At 31.0% G+C, this 20,092-nt stretch overlaps 1 pseudogene; it reads left to right on the top strand.

Annotated features, from left to right (window-relative positions):
- Positions 1-1,858: 1,858 nt before the first annotated feature.
- LOC120084014 (berberine bridge enzyme-like 18) lies at positions 1,859-19,806 on the top strand (annotated as a pseudogene).
- Positions 19,807-20,092: the final 286 nt, after the last annotated feature.

Genomic DNA, 20,092 nt, shown 5'->3' with positions numbered 1-20,092 from the left:
GGATTAATTTGGTATAAAGGGTTTAGCCAATTAATCTCAGAACGTTGGAGCCCATGATTTGTAGGTCCACGAGGTTCTCTTACTAGCTTGTAAATGGATTAGCCTTAGAGTAGCGTGATAAGTTAATTTGAAACGTTCAAATTAGATTAAATGAAATTGGAGAATTAATTTTAATATTAAAATTCATGAATAGGGATTCATAAAGATGGAATTTGTGTAAAATTAATTAAATATTTGATATTAAATTAATTAGAGTTTATTAAATTGTTTTATTAATTATTTATTATTAATTTTATTAGAAAGTTAATTTAAGAAATTATTTTTTTAAAAATTAATAAAGTTTTCAATTTGATATTAAAAAAGTTTGGAAAACACAAATTTGAGAAAAGATGGTTTTCTCCACTACACCTAACTAACTAGCTCACTCAATTTCCCACTTGCTTTTGTTTCAATTCACCAAGCATGAGCTACATCTCATGCAACCTTCTTCTTTGTATGAATGTCTTGCAATAAATAGAGAAGATGGAAGTGGAAATCGGAGATGCAAACTATTAGAACTTACTAAAGTTTTGTTGAAAACTTGTACGGTTGAAAAAGAGTTCTTCAAGTTGCATCAGTAGTGTTCTTCTCCAAATTCCTTTTTATTCAAACTTATTTTGAGTCCCACAACTCAAATTAATGCTCCAAGAGAATAGTAGGGGAGATCTTGAGGTGGTTCACAAGAAGAATTGGAAAAGACTTGCAGCTAAATTCGAGATTCAAGAGGTTCTACAAAGGTATGACTTGAAACCCTCTTATTATTGTACGAGCATGCTTTATTTACAGCCAAAATTAATTAGTTAGAATGCTCATTGATCTTTGTTGCTTCCATTGCATGCTGATATACTCCTTCACAACATATCTTATATTTTCATTTTCTTCTCTCCTAAAAGATTGGCCTCTCTTGGGGTGTTTCATCTGAAATGGTCCTCTTTATGGCAAATAAAGCATTTTAGGGCTGGTCTAACTTTGTTATGTCTCTGTCCCTTGTTGAAATATCCTCTTTTTGAATTGTTGTTGACTTTTGAGAAGAGAGATTCAAATTTCTCAACCATTTTTATTCTGTTTTTAATTCTAGCTTTGTGCATCTTAGGGCATTAATCACAAAATGACATTCACACTATCTCTTCATTCTTACTTCTTTGTAGGTATCTGGAATTGAATTAATGAGGATAACAACTTCCCTTTCAGCCCCTAGTTTTTCTCTAGTTTGGTTCAATCCATTTGTGAGTTTCTTGAACTCATCCAGATTCTCATCAGGAGTCTTGGATGGATTCATTTTAAAAGAAAAGAATCTTTCTTAAAGGTAAATCTTGTTTGGCAAGTCTTTCTTATGGTAGAGTACCTTTAATTTCTCCCATATTCCAAAAGTCGTATCTTCTTTTATGACTTGTCTCACTACATTGTAGGTTATGTTCAAATCAGAGTTCCGTATGCTAATTCTTCCATACTCTATTTTTCTTCAGGATTGATTGTGGTTGGGAGCTCTTAAAGCTTTCTGTGCACTCAACAAAGCTTTATTTATTTATTTTTTTTCCCAAAGAGTGAAATCTCCATTCCCATTAAACCTGCCGATTTCATACTTAGTTGTGGCAGTCATTCTTGGATCTTGCATCTTTCTTGGCTCTGATACCAACTTGTAAAAGAAAATAAAATGCTAAAATTATTCTGCTAAGTGTTTCAGGTGTCAAGCATGCCCACAAACCTGTGTTAATCGCATTTCATCTTCAATCTAACTTTATGTTTATTCATTCACAAAATGAAGAAGCAAAACTAATTTCTCTCTTCTCTCAGTAACGTTCATGCAAGGTTGAAGACGATGGGGAGAACTTTATCAGACTTGATCGAATTTGAGAGAAGAAAGGTAAGCAAAACGCAGAAGAGAAAGACTAGAAGAATTATAGTGGTTCGGCACGTAGCCTACGTTCACTCTCGATTAGAATTTATTGTATTCAAAACTTCAAAGAAAGAATTACAAGATAAAATCTAACTCTCTTAGCTTTAATCTCAGAATTTCCCTCTCTTATTTTTCATCATCTCAGGATTTTACAAAGAGGTATAGAATTTATAGATGTCTGCTTTAGTTATTAGGAAACAGAATCCGTTGACCTGAAAATAACAGCTTCTTTCTTCTGATTGGCAGTGGAAAAGGAGATTGTTCAACAACCTTAACAACCTTCAAATTCGAACTCAAAGTGGCGGTCATGACTTCGAGGGCCTTTCTTACGTTGCCCATGTCCCATTTATCATCGTTGACCTAATAAATCCCAGGTCGGTAATTGTCGTTGTTTTTTTTTTTCGGGAAAAGTATATTTTTGGATCTAGATTTTGGGTATAGTTTACCTTTGAACACTAGGTTTCAAAATGTTACATATTTAGTTTCTAAGTTCCAAATTTTGTTTTGATTTAGTCTCAAAGTTTCAAAATTTTGTTTCAATTTGGTCTCAAGGTTTTTCTAAATTTACGAGTGTAACCTCGATTTTTCATTAAATACTCACTTTTAGTGATTAGCATTGTGCCTATTAATTAATTCTAAATAATTGTTAAGTGAATTTTAGATTAGTGATGAAAAGTAGTAAAAATTAATTAACTATAATTCTTTTCATTCTTTTAAATTAATTGGAAGACATAAACCCTAGAAACAAAACTTGAGTATGTATTTATTTAAAAATCGAAGTAAAAGGTTGAAATCTTAAAACCTAGGGACAAAACTGAATCAAAACACAAATTTGAAGAGAACATTTATTACATTTTGATATCTATGGACTAAATTGAAACAAAACTCAAAAGTTAAACGAAGAAGTTTTGACCCAAATGCCTCAGATTTCTGTTTGTTTATAACTAACATTTGTAACGGTTAGTTGGTATATCTTTATAAATACCCTTGATTTCAAATTCGAATTACACAGAGTTATCATCATTTTTCTTAGTTTTCGGCAAACAACAAATCTGTAAGTAATCTTCATCAAGTAAAAAGATTTTAGATCTTCCCATGGACGTAGGCATTCTTGCCAAACCACGTAAACATTATGTCTGTTTCTTCTTCCCTTTTCTTTCTTGTTCAATCGAATAGTTCTTTACTGCAAATCGCATGCCAATTGTGTACATTTCAAATAACATTGAGTAATCAGATTATCGAGTCAATTGTGCATCGATTTATCGCTATCGAGTAGCTTCGAGTACATCGTTTTCACCTTCGAGTTGCATTAAGTATCGTTCAAGAACCGTCGAGTACGATCAAGTATTAACTCTGTTGTCATCGAGTTGCATCGAGGATTTAACATAGACTAGTCAGAGGAAGAAGGGAATTCTGATCGAGGATCGAGTAGCAAGCAGTCAAGCATCGAGTTCTGAATATCGAGGATTTGGCAGAATTGATCTGAGTCATTTCTTCATCTCTTCAACATTGATCTTGAGTAGTTGGGACTTGTGAAGGGTCATCAACCCAACATTAAAAGACGAAATATGTAACATTTTAAAATGTAGAGATCAAATTGAAACTAGAATTTTCGAGTATAAGATAGTATATAAAAATTAGTACTAAGCTATCTTCACTTTGACTCAAGTCCATTATTGTTGAGGTCAAAAATAACACTGCATGGGTTGAGTCAGGTGCAACTTTGGGCCAACTTTGTTACGGAATTGCTGAGAAAAGTCGAACCATAACATTTTCGGCGGGTGTTTGTCCAACGGTCGGCGTCGATGGGCACTTGAGTGGCGGTGGATGTGGGATGTTGCTGAAGAAATCTGGTCTTGCTGCTGATAATGTGATAGATGCTTATTTGGTTGATGCTAATGGGAAGGTTCATGATAGAGAGTCAATGGGGGAGGATTTGTTTTGGGCCATTAGAGGTGGCGGCGGAGGAAGCTTTGGAATAGTGGTGGCGTGGAAGGTCAAGTTGGCTCTGGTTCCGGCGACGGTGACAATTTGTTCAACCAACAGGATTTTTGAAGAAGATGGAATCAACTTAATTCATGGGTGGCAATATGTGGCTAAGAGAGTGGATGAAAATCTTTTCCTTGGCATCATTTTGACTGGTATTATTTCAACAATTTCCGTTATTTAAAATTCATTTAGTCCAATTAAAAGCTATCGTGATACCATTTGGTTTTTTTCAATTATTAAATATTATTTTTTCATGTGTGTAAAAGAAGGGAGGGTATGGACTTAGGTATAGCTTAGACTACTCTTTTAAAATTATAAGAAAGAAAAAGTCGTTGTTTTTACCCATGTACATATAGTGACAAAAACTAGACTTTTTTTTATAAACAAAACTAGACTTAATGTAAGCAACAAAATTATGATATATCATTTCTTTAATTGAGTTGTTTTGTTCTTTTGAGTAGAAAAACGGTTTTTATCTCTATTTAGGATTGTGTTCATTTTTTTAGAAATTATTTTAAATGATAAAATTACTGAAAATACATATAAATAATAGTAAAATATCGCAGTTTATCGATACGTTTTATCATGATACAAATAAATATAGATAATAGTTTATCAAGATTTATCGCAAATAAGAAGTCAAATTTTACTATATTTCTAAATATTTTATTCATTTTCTTATATCATTTTTTAATCCCTATTTAGGGTTGTACTGTTTTACCTTTTTTGTTTTTCAATTTAGGAGTGGTGTTGTTTTTATTTTCTTTGTTTTTTTAGAATTTTGGTATTTGGGTGTTTTTGTAGGTTTTTTCCGCGAATATACATTTTCATTTCATTTTTAAATGCATTTGCATTTACCAGATTGGATTTGGATATTTCATATATTGCCAGAGATTTGAGAGTTTATTGATAGATAATTTACTATTTTAAAATTTTAAAATTTTCTTCTTATTATTATTCTCTTACAAGTATTGAGAGTATAGGGAGTTAGAACATGGAATTCAAAAGAGGTACATGTCAATCTTGTTCATTTTGACATTTATTATCGTTAATTTCGATGAGATTTTTAATTCAACAATTATTTAGGCCCCTAATTTGGTAGCAATTTAGATTTTGAAAATTAAACTTATTTTCTCTCAATTTTTTACTATGATTTTATCTTTCTTAAATAAAAAGGTTGAATTCTTAACCAAAATTTAAAAAGATGGAGAAGAAGAAGTAAGAACGAAAAATATAGTCCATTTTGATAACTATTTAGAAAAATGTAGTCTCTTTTGATAACTATTTAGACCCCATTTAATAACCATTTCGTTTTTTGATTTTTGTTTTTGAAAATTAAACATATTTTCTCCTCATTTCTTACAATGATTTGCATGTTTCTAATGTAATAATAATTTAAATATTAGTCATTCCAAAAACAAAAACAAGTTTTTTAAAGCTACTTTTTGTTTAGTTTTCAAAATGTTGTCTTGATTTTTTAAACCATTAGTAAAAAGTAGATAACAAATGAAGAAATTTGGAGGTAGTAGTGTGTATAGGTTTAATTTTTTCAAAAACAAAAAACAAAAACAAAATAGTTACCAAATGGGGTCTTAATTATAATTTTTCGGTTTTAGCTTTTGAAAATTGAGTTTCTAAACGTACATTCCACCTCTAAATTTCCTTCTTGCTATCTAATTTTGACCAATATTTTAAAAAATTAAGCAAAATTTTTAAAACTAAGAACCTATTTAGTAACCATTTGATTTTTTTTTGTTTTTTGTTTTTTAAAATTAAGCCTTATAGACACTACTCTCTTACCTCCAAATTTTTCCTTTATTATCTACTTTTTACCAATAGTGTAAAAAACAAAGCTAAATTTTGAAAACTAAAAAAAATAGTTTTTAAAAACTTATTTTTGTTTTTGAAATGTGACTATTAATTCTACCATTATACTAATGAAAAATGCAAATCGTTATAAGAAATGGGAACGAAATAGACTTAATTTTTAAAAACAAAAAACAAAATGGTTACCGAACAAAGCTTTAAAAAATAGTTTTTAAACACTTGTTTTTATTTTTTGAAATATAACTAAGAATTCAATTATTTTAGTCAAAAATATAAAAACTATAGTATAAAATTAAGATAAAATAGGCTTAATTTTAAAAAATCAAATCACTATTAAACACGACTTAGTTTTTTATTTTTTGTTTATAAGAAATAAATTTCTAAATGTTGCTCCCACCTTCACGGTTCTTTATTTTCATATTCATTGCATACCAATGTTTTCAAAAACTAAACTGAAGTTTAAAGTGGAAACCAACTTGGATGAAAACCTATTTCTCGGCATCATTTTGACTGATATTATTTCAACGGTTTGCCTAAGTTATTTAAAATTCATTCGTCTTTTTTGTTAACTTATTTTTTTGGTCAATTTTTCTTAATTATTATTAGAATGAAAGGGAAACCATGACAAATGGTTTTAAAATAATAAGAAATTAGAGAGAGACGTTTTGTACGCATGTACTTAGTCTATAGCAAAAATTAGGCTTTTTTTATAGACAAAAAAAAACTAGACTTCTTTTTATAAACAATAATAGACTTGAGCTAAGCAACGAAATTAGTATATAATACAATTTCTTTAGTTGAGTTGCGATGTTCTTATGAGTAGAGAACACTATTTTTTATCTCTAATTAGGGTTTTGTTGATTTCTTTTTAAAGATTTGAATATATATATTTTTATCATTTTGGAATGCATTTTAGTAGTTTCATGATTGGATTTGAATATTTGCTATCATAAGTTTTTTTTATATATAGTTATTATACCATTATTTTAGTACAAGTGAAATATGTCACTCCAAGAGAGCCAAATACAATATTAATTATCATTACATGCTCGCTTTGTCATTTGTTATCTTAAGTTTTAGGAAGGTTTTAATTCAACTATCCTTTAGATTCAATGATTAGTTTGATAAAATATTTAAGACTCCGGTTGGTAACCATTTTGTTTTCTAAAATTAAATTTATTGACATTATTTCCACCTCTAAATTTCTTTCTTTGTTATTTACTTTTTACTAATAATTTAAAATACTAAGCAAAATTTTGAGAACTAAAAGAATAGCTTTCAAAATGTTTTAAAATGTGGTTTTTGTTTTTCAATTTTCGTTAAGAATTTAATCATTGTACTTAAAAAAGATGCAAATCATTTTAAGAAATGTAGATGAAATAAATGAATTTTTGTTTGTTTGAACTTATAAACCTTCCCTATTTAACATCTCCAATGACCAAAATAAAAATATAAACTTATAAATTCTACTCCCACTTTAAGGTTTCTTCGTTTTCTTTTTTATTCTCAATCAATGTTTTTAAAAATCAATTCAAGTTTTAAAAGTAAAAAAAATTAAGAACTTGTTTTGATTTTTTTTCATTTGTTTAAGGCTTCATCAGTTTCTTTAAGAAAATAAAAACAATCGTAATAAAACTAGTATAAAACAAGCATGCATAAATTTCAAAAATAGAAAAGAAAATGAAATCGATGAAGAAGAACCTTTTTCACAATTAAAAAATAGATTTTTTTCCTTCAAGAAAATCACATCTCAATGTACTACATTATTATTAGGTTTTTTTTAAGATCCCAACATACTACATTAGATCTCACTAACAAATAATTCAATTATTGATTTATATAATTTGGCAAAACAATCCCAGCAGCTACATTCTTCTCTTTGTTTCTTGGAAAGACAAACCATCTCATGACAATCTTAAGAAAAAAATTTCTGAGTCAGGTTTGACGCAGAAAGACTGCATAGAAACAAGTTGAATTGAATCAGCCCTCATAATGGGAATGGAAATTGGCCAACCCATAGAAGCTCTCCTCAACAGAACACATCTCACCAATGGAAGAACAAAAAACAAATCAGACTATGTAAAGGAACCAATTTCCAAGGCTTTAATATAAGGTATATGGGAAAGATTAAAAGATCAAGATATAGAAGTGCTACGACTTATGCTTGTTCCTTATGGAGGAAGAATTAATCAAATTTTCGAGTTTGAAACTCCTTTCCCACATAGTGCTGGAAATCTATACAAGATTGTCTATGCCATTGGGTGGGAAGAACAAAGCATCAATGTACAAAAAAGACTATTGAAATGGATACGAGAGCTTTATGGTTATATGGCTCCTTTTGTTTCAAAATCGTTGAGAGCTGCCTATACTGACTAGAGACCTTGACATTGGATCAAACAATGAGTATGGAAAGATAAGCTACAAACAAGCAAGCCCACTACAAAAAAGTTGGCCTATTTCGACCATCTTTTATCGAAGGTTATAAAAATCTTTGAAAAATGTTATATTAATTGGAGGGATTTAAAAACCTTTGAAAAATATTTACTGTTTATCGAACCTTATTGAAAACTTTTGAAAACGATATTGTATTTATCAAATGACATTAAAAAAGCCTTTGAAAATTATCTGTCTTCATCAAGGTTATTGAAAACCTTTGAAAAAGAGATTTTGTTCGTCAAAGAATACAAAAAACCATTGAAAATTATCTACTTGTTATCGAAGATTATTGAAAGCTTTTGAAAAAAATATTATATTTATCGAAGGATATTAAAATTCTTTGAAAAATATATTATCTTTCATCGAAAGTCTTTAAAAAATCTTTGAAAAATATCTACTTTTTGTTGAAGATTATTACACACATTTGAAAAAAGATATTATGTTCATCAAAGAACACTAAAAACCATTGAAAAATATCACTGAAGGGCTTTGGAAAATATATTATATTTATTGAAAAATATATTATCTTTTTTAAATTTTTTTTTGAAAATATCTACTTTTGTTGAAGTTTATACAAAACCTTCGAAAAAAATATTATATTAATCAAAGGAATATTGAAATGTATGTTATTATCATTTATAAATATAATTAATTAACATTTGAAACATATCTATTTTATCAAAGGTTATGATATTTTTTGGAAAAAATATAATACATTTATTAAAAACGTTAAAAACCTTTAAAAAATATATATATTATCGTTTATTGAAGTTGTTTAAAAAATCTTTGAAAAATATCTTTATTTATTGAAGTTGTTAAATATATATTTTATCGGTGGAAACCAAAATCTTTTAAAAAAATATATTCTTTATATTTTTTAATCAAAATTACTATGATTGTATCTAAGAAAACTTTGAAAAATAATATTGAAGGTTATTTAAAAACCGTCGAAAAAGCCTTTACTAAAAAAAATAATAAAAGTTCTTCTTCCTCCACTTGTTGTTTGGACCATTACTCTCGATACAGTTTCTCCCCCATAAACTTACGAAAGTGAGTCCATTTATTTTCAATCTTTAGCAGTCCTTCCTCTTTGGAGTTTAAACCTACCAAACAAATAATGATTGATTTTTTCAAGTAATGCTCTTTCTTTATTTAATTAGACTGTCTCCTTTATTTCACGGATGTCTCAAATGATGATTTGTATAGAATAATACCAATCTGTGGACCATTTGAGCACATACCTTTAAACAAATAGGTTTCTGAATATTTTTTCTTCCCTATTTTTATTCTTTCATATTTTGAAATGCATAAAAATATATAGTGCAAAGTAATAATCTTTTGCCAACATCAATCCAAAGTATAAAAAAAGAGAAGAAGATTAATGATCCTCTATTTATATTATGATGAGTATTCATATTATTTAAACTACACGTTATTTACTTTTCTTTTATTGTTATTCTCTCCCTTTTATTCTTTGAATTGTAATTAGTTTAAAGTACTAATTTGGTTCATGTAATCTCTTACTTTTTATAAAGAAGTGTATAACATGGATAGAAGTTGGATGCAAATTGGAAATCGAGTATTGCAAGAATATAGAAACGGAGTTTGAAGTTTTTTGGATTTTACATTTATGTATGCAACGTCTAGTCGAATATATTGTCCATGTAATAATAGTACTTAAGACTTGAGATGATGTTGAAGCTTATTTGTTAATGTTTGGAATTGTAATAATGCATGGTGAAGAAAGTTTTACTTATGAAGTAGGAGAAAATGATAATGACATTGATAATGAAGATGTTTTTGAAATACTAGAGGATCATTTTGGTGCTTTTAACACAGATAACTGGATTGGTAAAGGAGAATCAAATAAGTATAGTTATGATGAAGAACCTAATGAGAGTACATTGTTAATGGATTTAGATTTTGTATCAAGGATGGTGATGATTTAAGAAAAACACAAAATAGTGGGATAGCAGTAAGAGGAACTAATGATCAAGAGTACTTTGGTGTATTGCATGATATTATTAAATTGATATATATGGGTGGAAACAAAGTCATTTTGTTTAAATTCAAGTGGTGGAATATCAACAGTTTCAGTAAAGGAAACTAATTAGAATCGATGATCATGGACTAATTAGTGTGAATATAATGTACACATTGGCTACAAATGAGTCATTTGTATTAGCATGCTAATCTAAACATGATTTTTACCATGAAGATAGAAGACACCCGATTTGATATTTTGTGTTGAAAGTTGATCCAAGAGAGATTATTACAATATCCCTTTGATCATATATGACGATTGTCAAGAAGATGATGATGAAGAAGACGAAAATAGAGAAATTTAATTCTTAACTTTTTTTGTCTATCGTTTATGTTAGGTAACCTCTTTTTAGTTTTATAATATATGAAATCTCTTATTTCTTAAACTAGTACTCAATTTTTGTTATATTGTTTATCTAGCTTCAACAATAATAGTATAGATAGTCACGATAATACTACGATTGCATCTACATCTAACCAAATAGTTGAAGATTAAAAATTTCAACAAAATCTAAAGCAAAAGTTGGTATAGAAGCTTCATCATCGTTTATGGGAGAAATTGGATCAACTACTATTCATGAAAATTTTCTTAATAGATGTAACATCTTTTTTATAATATATATATATATATATTATTTATGTTTGATTTGTTAGTAACTTATTTTCTTTTCTTTCTTTTCAATTTAAAATCTTCTGTTAGAGTAATAAAAGTACGTGGTCCCACACGTAATCTCAAACTAGTTAAACTAGCTCATGGGATTAGATTTGAAGTATCATGGAGGAAGAAATGGCTCCTTGAAATAATGCTGATATCTTTAAAAGCCAATGCAATATCTTAGCTAGATAAGTTAACTTTACTCCTTTACAAGTAAAAAGTTGGAGAGATATTGATACAACAACAAAAAGAAAACTATTTGAGCTTAGATTGGTATGTGAAAAAATAATAGTTTTTTTTCCTTTAATTTACTTCATAATTAGATTATAACTACCATTTTCTTTGCAGGAACGATTTAAAGTTGAAGGTCACGAGGCTTCAGTTTTGCTTCAAATTCACCGATCTTATAATAATTGGAGAGACAGTTTAAAGAAAAAAAATAGTTATACAAATATGATACAGTTGCATAAGCTTTAGCAAATATTCCACAAGAAATTACAAGAGAAGATGCAGAATATCTTTCAAAGTTGTGGAAGTCAACTGAATATCATGTTGTATTCTAATATCTTTTTCTTGTACATAAACAAAGTTGTGCTTATTGATTTATTTTTTATTGATGCTTGTCAAACATTAAATCCAACATCTGTAATTATTTGTAAAGAGTCAGTTACTTGTCTAATTTTTCACATCATACTCTTGTAATCTGATCTCGCAGAATCATATATATACATGTGAGCTCTCAGAAAATCAAATATAGATAGAAGAAGGAAAAATTCAATTGTAAAAAGAGTCTGTACTCATCTTGTTTCATCTTCATGAAAATGCCTCCCTTGGACGTAGGTCCAATTTCTGGCCGAACCACGTTAAACACTGTGTGCATTCTTCTTCCTCTTCATCTTCTTCATCATTGAGCATCAAAATAGCTACATGCAAAACAGGTAACCATGGAAAATGTCATCGTTTGAGAGAAAACAGAGAGTTCAAGTTTGATAGGTTTTCAACCGAGAGAGAGAGAGTTTTTGGAGTCTTAGATGCAATCAAGCATCAGTGCAGAAGATCCTCCTCCACATGTGTGATCAGAAAGTCAAGAATGTGGCCTTTCCTCCTTTCCTTTCAGCTACCAAAACTTCAACTGTGGGCTTCCAATTCCGATTTGGGCCTAATTTGAATGGGTTCTGAAGGCACCACTTCATTGGTGGTTGCTGCAGCCCAACAAAACTGGTATCAAAGCAAGAATTAATCCAAGATTTATTTTTTTGGAGAATCAAGATCTTGGAACCATACATGAAATGGCTGTAGCAAGAGTAAAGATTGAAAAGTTTGATGGAAAGGGTGATTTTGAAATTGTGATTTTTCCCTCTAGAAGGCAAAAATCAGAGCAGCTTTTGGACAACAAAAGGCTCTCAAGGCTCATTTGATCCATCTAACTTCTTGAAACAATATCTGCTCAAGAAAAAGAGGATACGGAGCCAATAGCATATGGAACTCTAAATCTAAACCTAAGTGATAGTGTTTTGAGACAAATAATTGAAGAGGAGACAACTTACAAGATTTGGATTAAGCTAAAAGATCTTTATGCTAAGAGCGACCTACCAAATAAAATGTATCTAAGAGAGAAATTCTTCACCTTCAAGATGGATTCCTCTAAGTCCTTGACTAATAACTTAGATAAATACAAGAAGCTAGTCTCAGAATTTAAAAATCTTGGAGAGAAGCCAGGAGAAGAGAATGAAGCATTTGTGCTCCTAAATTCTTTACCATAAGCTTACAAAGATATGAAGAATGCATTAAAGTATGGTAGAGAAACAATTAACACGACACAAATATTTCAACTTTATAAACTAGAGAAATGGAGCTTCAATCTTCTAAAAGGGATTAGCCTAATGGTGAAGGTCTATTTGTCAAAGTAAAACCCCAACAAAACAACTGGAAAGGGAGTAAACAACAGTCAACTGATGAAAAGAAAGCCAAATAGAAGTTAAAATGTAAATATTGCAAGAAAAAGGGTCATTTAATTCAAGATTGCTTCATCTTAAAGCGAAAGAACCAAGAAAATGAGAAAGATGCAAAAGGCAAACAACTTGAAGCATCTATTGTTGAAGGGTCTTTCATATACTTTGATGCATTAGCCTCCACTCAAGATCAAGCCAACTTGGTAAGTTCTTTAGGCAAGCACGATTGGGTGCTTGATTCTGGATGCACTTACCATATGAGACTCTTTAAATCCTTGTTCCACATTTACAGAGAAATAATTGAGGAGTCAGTATACATGGGAAACAATGAGGCATGCCAGATTGCTGGAATTGGATCCATTTCTCCAAAACTAAAGGATGAAATAGTGATACTTCTTAGGAATGTCAAGCATGTACCAAACCTTAAAAGAAACCTTATTTCTCTTAGTATCCTTGACTTTCTTGGATGTGAATATAGGGGAAAAGGTGGTTGTCTAAAATTTCTAAAGAACTCTAAGGTTGTTCTTGTAGGAGAAAAGGTGAATGATTTGTACATTATCAGAGGAGTTGAGATGGTAAATGAAGCAAATATAGTTATTACCTTAGAATTAATAGAGGTTGACCTATGGCACAAGAGACTCTCTCATATTAGCTTACAAGATCTTGAAGCTTTGTCTAAATAGGGAATTCTACCTAAGGAAATAAGTAATAAGATGTCATTCTATGAGCATTTAGTGCTAAGAAACATTCCTTCATCAAAACTCAACAATCAACTAAGGGCATACTAGATTATATCCACTCAGACTTATGGGACCAGCCTCAACTCCATGTCTAAGTGGCTCAAAGTATTTACTATTCTTTATAGATAAACTATTCAAGGAAAAGTTGGCTATATTTTCCAAAATCTAAAGATCAAGTTTTTGGAAAATTTAAAGAATGGGAGTTGATGATAGAAAAACAAACATCAAGGGAAATAAAATACCAAAGAACTGATAATGGCTTAGAATTCTGCGGGGAAGAGTTCAATAGTTTTTGTAAAGAACATGGGATTACAAGGCATAGGATTGTAAGAAACACACCTCAACATAATAGGGTTGCTGAGAGGCTAAATAGAACCATTATGGAGAGGATTAGGTGTCTTTTGTTAGATGCTATCCTAGAGGAGAAGTTCTGGGTTGAAGCAACTGCTTACTCTATGCATAACCTAAATAAAAGTTCTCACACCTCCCTAAAATTCCTAACACCAGAAGAAAAATGGTCCAAACACCTTTCAAACCTAAATGATCTTAAGGTGTTTGGGCGTGTTGGGTATGTTCATCAAAATTTAGGGAAACTTAAAGCCAGAGCTGAGAAGTATATGTTTGTTTACTTTGTTGAAGGTGTAAAAGGATTCAAGCTTTGGCATCCTACTGAGAAGAGGTTTAGAATTAGTAGAGATGTTACCTTTAGGGAAAATGAGATGTTTATGCAAAAGGGGGAAAACTTAAGAGAAGAGGCTTCAACTAGTATGACTAATTTTGAGGTGGAGAATGTTAGGCAAACTCCTACAACAGAACACTCAGACACTAACATAGAAGAAGCAGAGGGCACATCAAGTGTTCTTGAAGAAAATATTGTGTGTGCTTCTGACCTAAGCTAATATTCTCTTGCAAGGGACAGACAACGAAGGAATATAGTACCTCCTGCCAGATATGTAGACATAAACTACATGAATCTAGTGCTAAAGGCCACTGTGGCTCCTAATGATCAAGAACCAACCACTTTTGAAGAAGCTGTGAGTAGTTCTTAAGCTAGACGGTGGATTGAAGCCATGAATTAGGAAACTGACTCCCTAAAGGTTAATGACACTTGGTCCCTAGCTACTCTCCCTAAAGGATGCAAACTAATTGCTTCCAAATGGATTTTGAAACTAAAGGAAGGCATCACTAAAGATCAAAAGCCTAGATATAAGGCAAGATTAGTTGCTAAGGGTTTCACATTAAGACAAGGTATTGACTATACAGAGATTTTTTCCCCTGTTGTTAAACATACTACAAGTAGATTACTACTAGCCTTGGTGACTCAGTATGACCTTGAGCTACATCAATTAGATGTTAAAATTGCTTTTTTACATGGCTATCTAGAAGAGACAATTTATATGCAACAACCCCAAGGTTATGAAGTCAAAGGGAAAGAGGACTTGTATTGTCTCCTACACAAGTCAATCTATGGTCTAAAACAGTCCCCTAGGTGTTGGTACAAGAGATTCAATGATTATGTTGCTAGCCTATGGTTTCAGAGAAGCTCCCATGATATGTGTGCCTATATAAACACTACCTCCTATAAGAAAAATGTCTATTTACTACTATATATGGATGACATGCTCCTAGGAGGAAGTTCTAAGGCTGATCCAACTCAAGTCATAAGTCTTTTAAGTAAAGAATTTGATATGAAGGACTTAGGAGAATCTAGGAGGATCTTAGGGATAGATATAATGAGAGACAGACTCCTCTACCCTAAGCATTAACCAAACTTCCTATTCTGAAAAAGTAATTAAGGGATTTAACCTAAGTGAAGCTAGACCTGTTAATACTCCTACAGGCCAACAATGCTCATACTCTACTTTTGAAATACGAGAGATGTGTGAAAGAAACCAAAAGAACCGTTCTAAATTGAATGTATATCACACATGTGTTCACACACTATACAACAAAGAGTTGAAAAAGAGGTGATTAAATGAAAAATTATATAAGATTCTTTTAATGTAGTCAAATTATCTAATATATAATATGTTTCTCTTACATAGGTTTGAGTTACTAATGAAGAATTGAGTCAAATTAGAATTTGGGAGCTAACTCACTTGAGCAATAATGGATTGGCTGTGAATGAAACTACACAAGAGAAAATGGTATGTACAAAATAATGGATAGATATGATGTTTTGGTTAAAGTTTGAGTAAGAGTTACTAATTTAACATCTCTGTTGCTCTGTTTTGGAAATGATTGATTTAAAGAAGTCTCCTTAATGTGTGTTTGGATTTGAACTTGGATAGAATTTATTTAGTGTATAGATGTTGGGTTTTCTTTAGAATCTTCCAATTGGGAAATATGTAACCATACTTAGTAGTTGCTGCGATGGGATAAAGAGAAACATAGAATGCATTAGCTTTTAGTGCTTTTTCTAAGTTTCTGCAAGTAAATTCTTTATTGATCTTGTTCTTTTTCTTGTTTTTAACATGTTACTTAGAAAGCATTTGAATTCAAATAGAGAACACTACAAATTGGATTGAATGATGGTATACTCTTGCTCAATTATATTATATAACACAATTACAACCATTAACAATCAAGAATTGTGTTAAAGTTAATATATTATGTTAAGTCATCAATGTTTATTTTGTTGTAATTGAGTACAAATTGTTGTATTAATTTGAATAATATAGTATATATCAATGATAAGTGATAGCGGAAATGTAACGACCAGATCCTTACACATTATCATTGCGGAAATGATAAGTGACTGCTACGACATGCATATTTAGACTTTTCTATCATTAGATGAGTTTTGGTGCAAATTTCAAAGAACATAGCTAAATTTTATTAATTAGATAGAAAAACTATATAAAAAGTTTATTTATCAAAACACCAGGATCCATAAAACATTAGCGTGGTGGCACAAAATGCATGTGCCTATAATAGTGAGTTTAATGGTTGGCCATTTAAGCGACGTCCAATTCTGCCATCTACGCTATGTCCTTACCTACAAAGTCTGTAAAAATATAGGATGAGTATATAATATACCCAGTAAGTAGTTCTCACGTAGGGTAGTGACCAAATGCACAATCACAAGCAACATGTCATGAAAACATATGGTTGGGACTGAAAACGTATAATAACATGTGGTGGTCGGTTATGCTTCCAACATAAATCTCTCCACCCTGATAGGAAGATGCGGACCTAAGCAAAAACTAACCCATCTGATGATTAGCGGGTCATGCAGTCAGTAGGGCCAGAATCGCATCCAACATCAACCATTAACATAAACGTAAAATTGGACTAGAGGGGTGCAACCATATATACTCTGCTAGTCCCTAGCATAAACATAACGTAAGATTAGGCCTGGATGGGTGCAACCATACATGCCCTGCCAGCCCTGGAAGTATAAATTTCTCCGCTCTGATAGGAAGATGAGGACTTAAGCGAAAACTAACCCATTTGATGATTAGCGGGTCATGCAGTCAGTAGGGCCAGAGTCGCATCCAGCATCAACCATTAACATAAACGTAAGATTAGACTGGAAGCATAACTTACACCTAATTAAAACTTGATTTTGACGTAATCGTGAACAAACATAATGCATGGGGTCCCTTGTAGAGAAACGTGTTCTAAACATGTAATGTAATATAACAATTAACATAATCATGCAACATAATAAAGGTACACTACCATAGAACATTTAAAGAGAGGGTGAGATAAACTACTTACTGTGATCTAGTTATTCCTTATTATTCTTTATGATTTGATCAGTAGAGATTTCCCTTTTTAAACTAGAAGGGAATTTGGGCAGAATTTGGGCAGCACCTTACCCGAGCTTTTCTCTTTTAACCTCACAGAACTTCCTCACTCACACTTACTTTTTCACACAATTCTTTGTTACTGAGATTTGTTTGAGAATGGGTTAAATTTTCAGGTAAAAGGTTCTATTTATAGTAGTTTTCAGCTCTTCTCAGTGTAACAAATCATCGTACAAGTGGCTTCTTTAAAATTACTTAGGGTTTAAGGATTCCTCTCAATAAGACACCTAATCTTGGCTAACATTTGCCCTTACGTCATCATTCTTTGTTTGTATTCAATTTTAGGGTTTTTCCATGTATAATCTATAAGATCGTGGCCAAATTCAACGCATAATCCATGCTTCTGTCCAAATCTCGCTCTCTTCAGCTTTCTCGCTGCTTTGGCTCTCGTGACTCTCGCTCCCGCTCCCGCTCCCACTCTCTCCCATTTTCTCGCTGAGAATCTCACTCTCTCCAATTTTCTCTCCAATCTCGCTCTCTCCACTCTCGCTCTCTTCAATTTTCTCTCCAATCTCGCTAGTTTTCATGCATGGTTGCCTTCACTGCTTGTGGATTCCACTTCCTCTTTTTAACTCTTTCAAATTTTAAGAGTATATGGGCAATTAATTCACCTCCAATTCTTCCAATGAGCAGTGCCCAAAAAAAATGTTGTCTACTGCCCGTTGTCTCCTGAATTAGATAGCATCCAACTTCTAATTAATCCTCTCTGATTCTGCTCCCTTATTCATTATTTTTGGATAATGAATAAATTTTCTATTTTTTTCCTTCTAAATTTTCACCCGATTTTACTATTAAATTTATATATTTTTCATTCTTAATTATATATTTTATTTGTTTTCCAACTTTCTAAATCAGGGTTAGGGTATTACATTTACCACCCCTTTAAACAAAATTCCGTCCTGCTTAATATTTGACATTTAATTTCCTATATGCATACAAATCTGGGTCGTTACAAGAAACCTTGATGTTGCTAGATGATGTATAGATTTTCATGAAGTGACATGTGTTTGTTGTAAACACTTGAATTTATATGTGTTAGTTTTGAATTATAATATGCGAATTTGTATTTGTAGTTGGAATTTAAATCATACGCTTCTCAAGTGATCGATGGTACACTTGACATGAACGAGGATGAGATTTTCATACGAGTATTTGAACTAGAGAAGCATGGGCATGTTCGTAGTTATAGAGTAGGTGTTACTCCTTCTGAGTTATTTGGATCATCATCTATTATACACGATCTTGAGCATCACCTAATGAGCCTGAGCCACGACTTCAAGAATTTGAACGACAAAGAAAAGAATTTGAACAACAAAGAGAGGTTGAGGTAGAAGTACTTAGGTGTCAAATAAGCAAATTAGAAAGGGACAGTTGCAAATATAGACATTAGACCAAAAGTATTAGCAGATATATCATAATGTAAAAAAATTATAAATATGGCAAAATTTAAATAATCTATCAGTAATAGACCATATTATTGGTAGGAGTCTATTAGTGATAGACCATATCACTGATAAAAGTCTATTAACAATAGAAGTTTATCGCTGATAGACTTGGCTATATTTGCAATTTTTTTAAATGATGTTATACACGTGGTTATTATTCCTAAAAATGCTACCAATTTCAATGATCCAATTAAAAAATCGTTTTGAGAATAGATTTCAAAAAATGAGAGCAGAGTGTAAAAAAATTGTTTCTAGTTGATCGATTGTAGTTTGATGTTATAGAATTTCGATAGTCTTTTGGTTTACTTTTATGACATATAAGTTTACTTCCATCAATATCATTGTCTATTTTTTCTATTCTATTCTTATACTCTGTAATTCATGGTACTACAAGTAGATGAGTTAGTAAAAAAAACCTTCCGAGATTTGTCAATAAATGTGCTAAAAGGTTTTCTAAGAGAATTTTCGAAGGATATACAATTATTGATAAATAAGTTTTTATGAAGGTTTTAAATTTTTTTAAAATAACATGATTAAGCCTTTAAAAATAATGAAAACCTTTGAAAAAGATCACTTGATAATAGATAATTTGACAATTATCGAAGATATATGACCTTTGAAAAATATAATTTTTAAGATTAATCAACCTTTGAAAAATAATACTTTTCGAAGGTTAGTAAACCTTTGGAAAGAAGTTTTTTGACGGGATCTATTTCAACACTTTTCAAAGGTTGAGATAACTTTTGAAAAAAGATGTATTGAAGATCTATTAAATATTTTTTCGAATGTTTTGACCTTCGAAAAAGGTCAATTTTCTTGTAGTGGCCTTTGGGGGAATGAAGTATTTTGGAAAAACTTTTTACAAGTTGGTACATGTTAGGACTAAGGTTGATCTGACTGATTTCTTTCAGCATAGACAAAGCATACCAACTCTTTTGCCAACCATGGAAAATGAAGATCCTTTTGGCTAAATAACTTGGTATTTAGTGTTTGATAATATTGACGAACAAAAAGTTGTTGAGTCTTTCAATCAATCAAATGATATTTATATTTTCGATCTATAAGTAGTCTTAGTGGCAATATTGGATCGAACACAAGGAACCTTTGAATTTCTCAATTAAACAGTTTGCATTCCAAAGGTAACTAAAGGGGTGCTTTGAAATTGTTTTATGGAAAATTAAATTTAATTGCATCAAATAAAAGTAGAAAGTAAAAGTTGATATTTTGTATGTCAAAGCCTAGCATGGGTTATCACGG

The sequence above is a fragment of the Benincasa hispida genome, chromosome 8 (assembly GCF_027475165.1).
Source record: "Benincasa hispida cultivar pf3 chromosome 8, pf3_genome.v1.1, whole genome shotgun sequence".
In the NCBI taxonomy this organism is placed as follows: domain Eukaryota; kingdom Viridiplantae; phylum Streptophyta; class Magnoliopsida; order Cucurbitales; family Cucurbitaceae; genus Benincasa; species Benincasa hispida.
The sequence above is the reverse complement of the archived record's forward strand: the minus strand, read 5'-3'. Positions and strand labels throughout refer to the sequence as shown.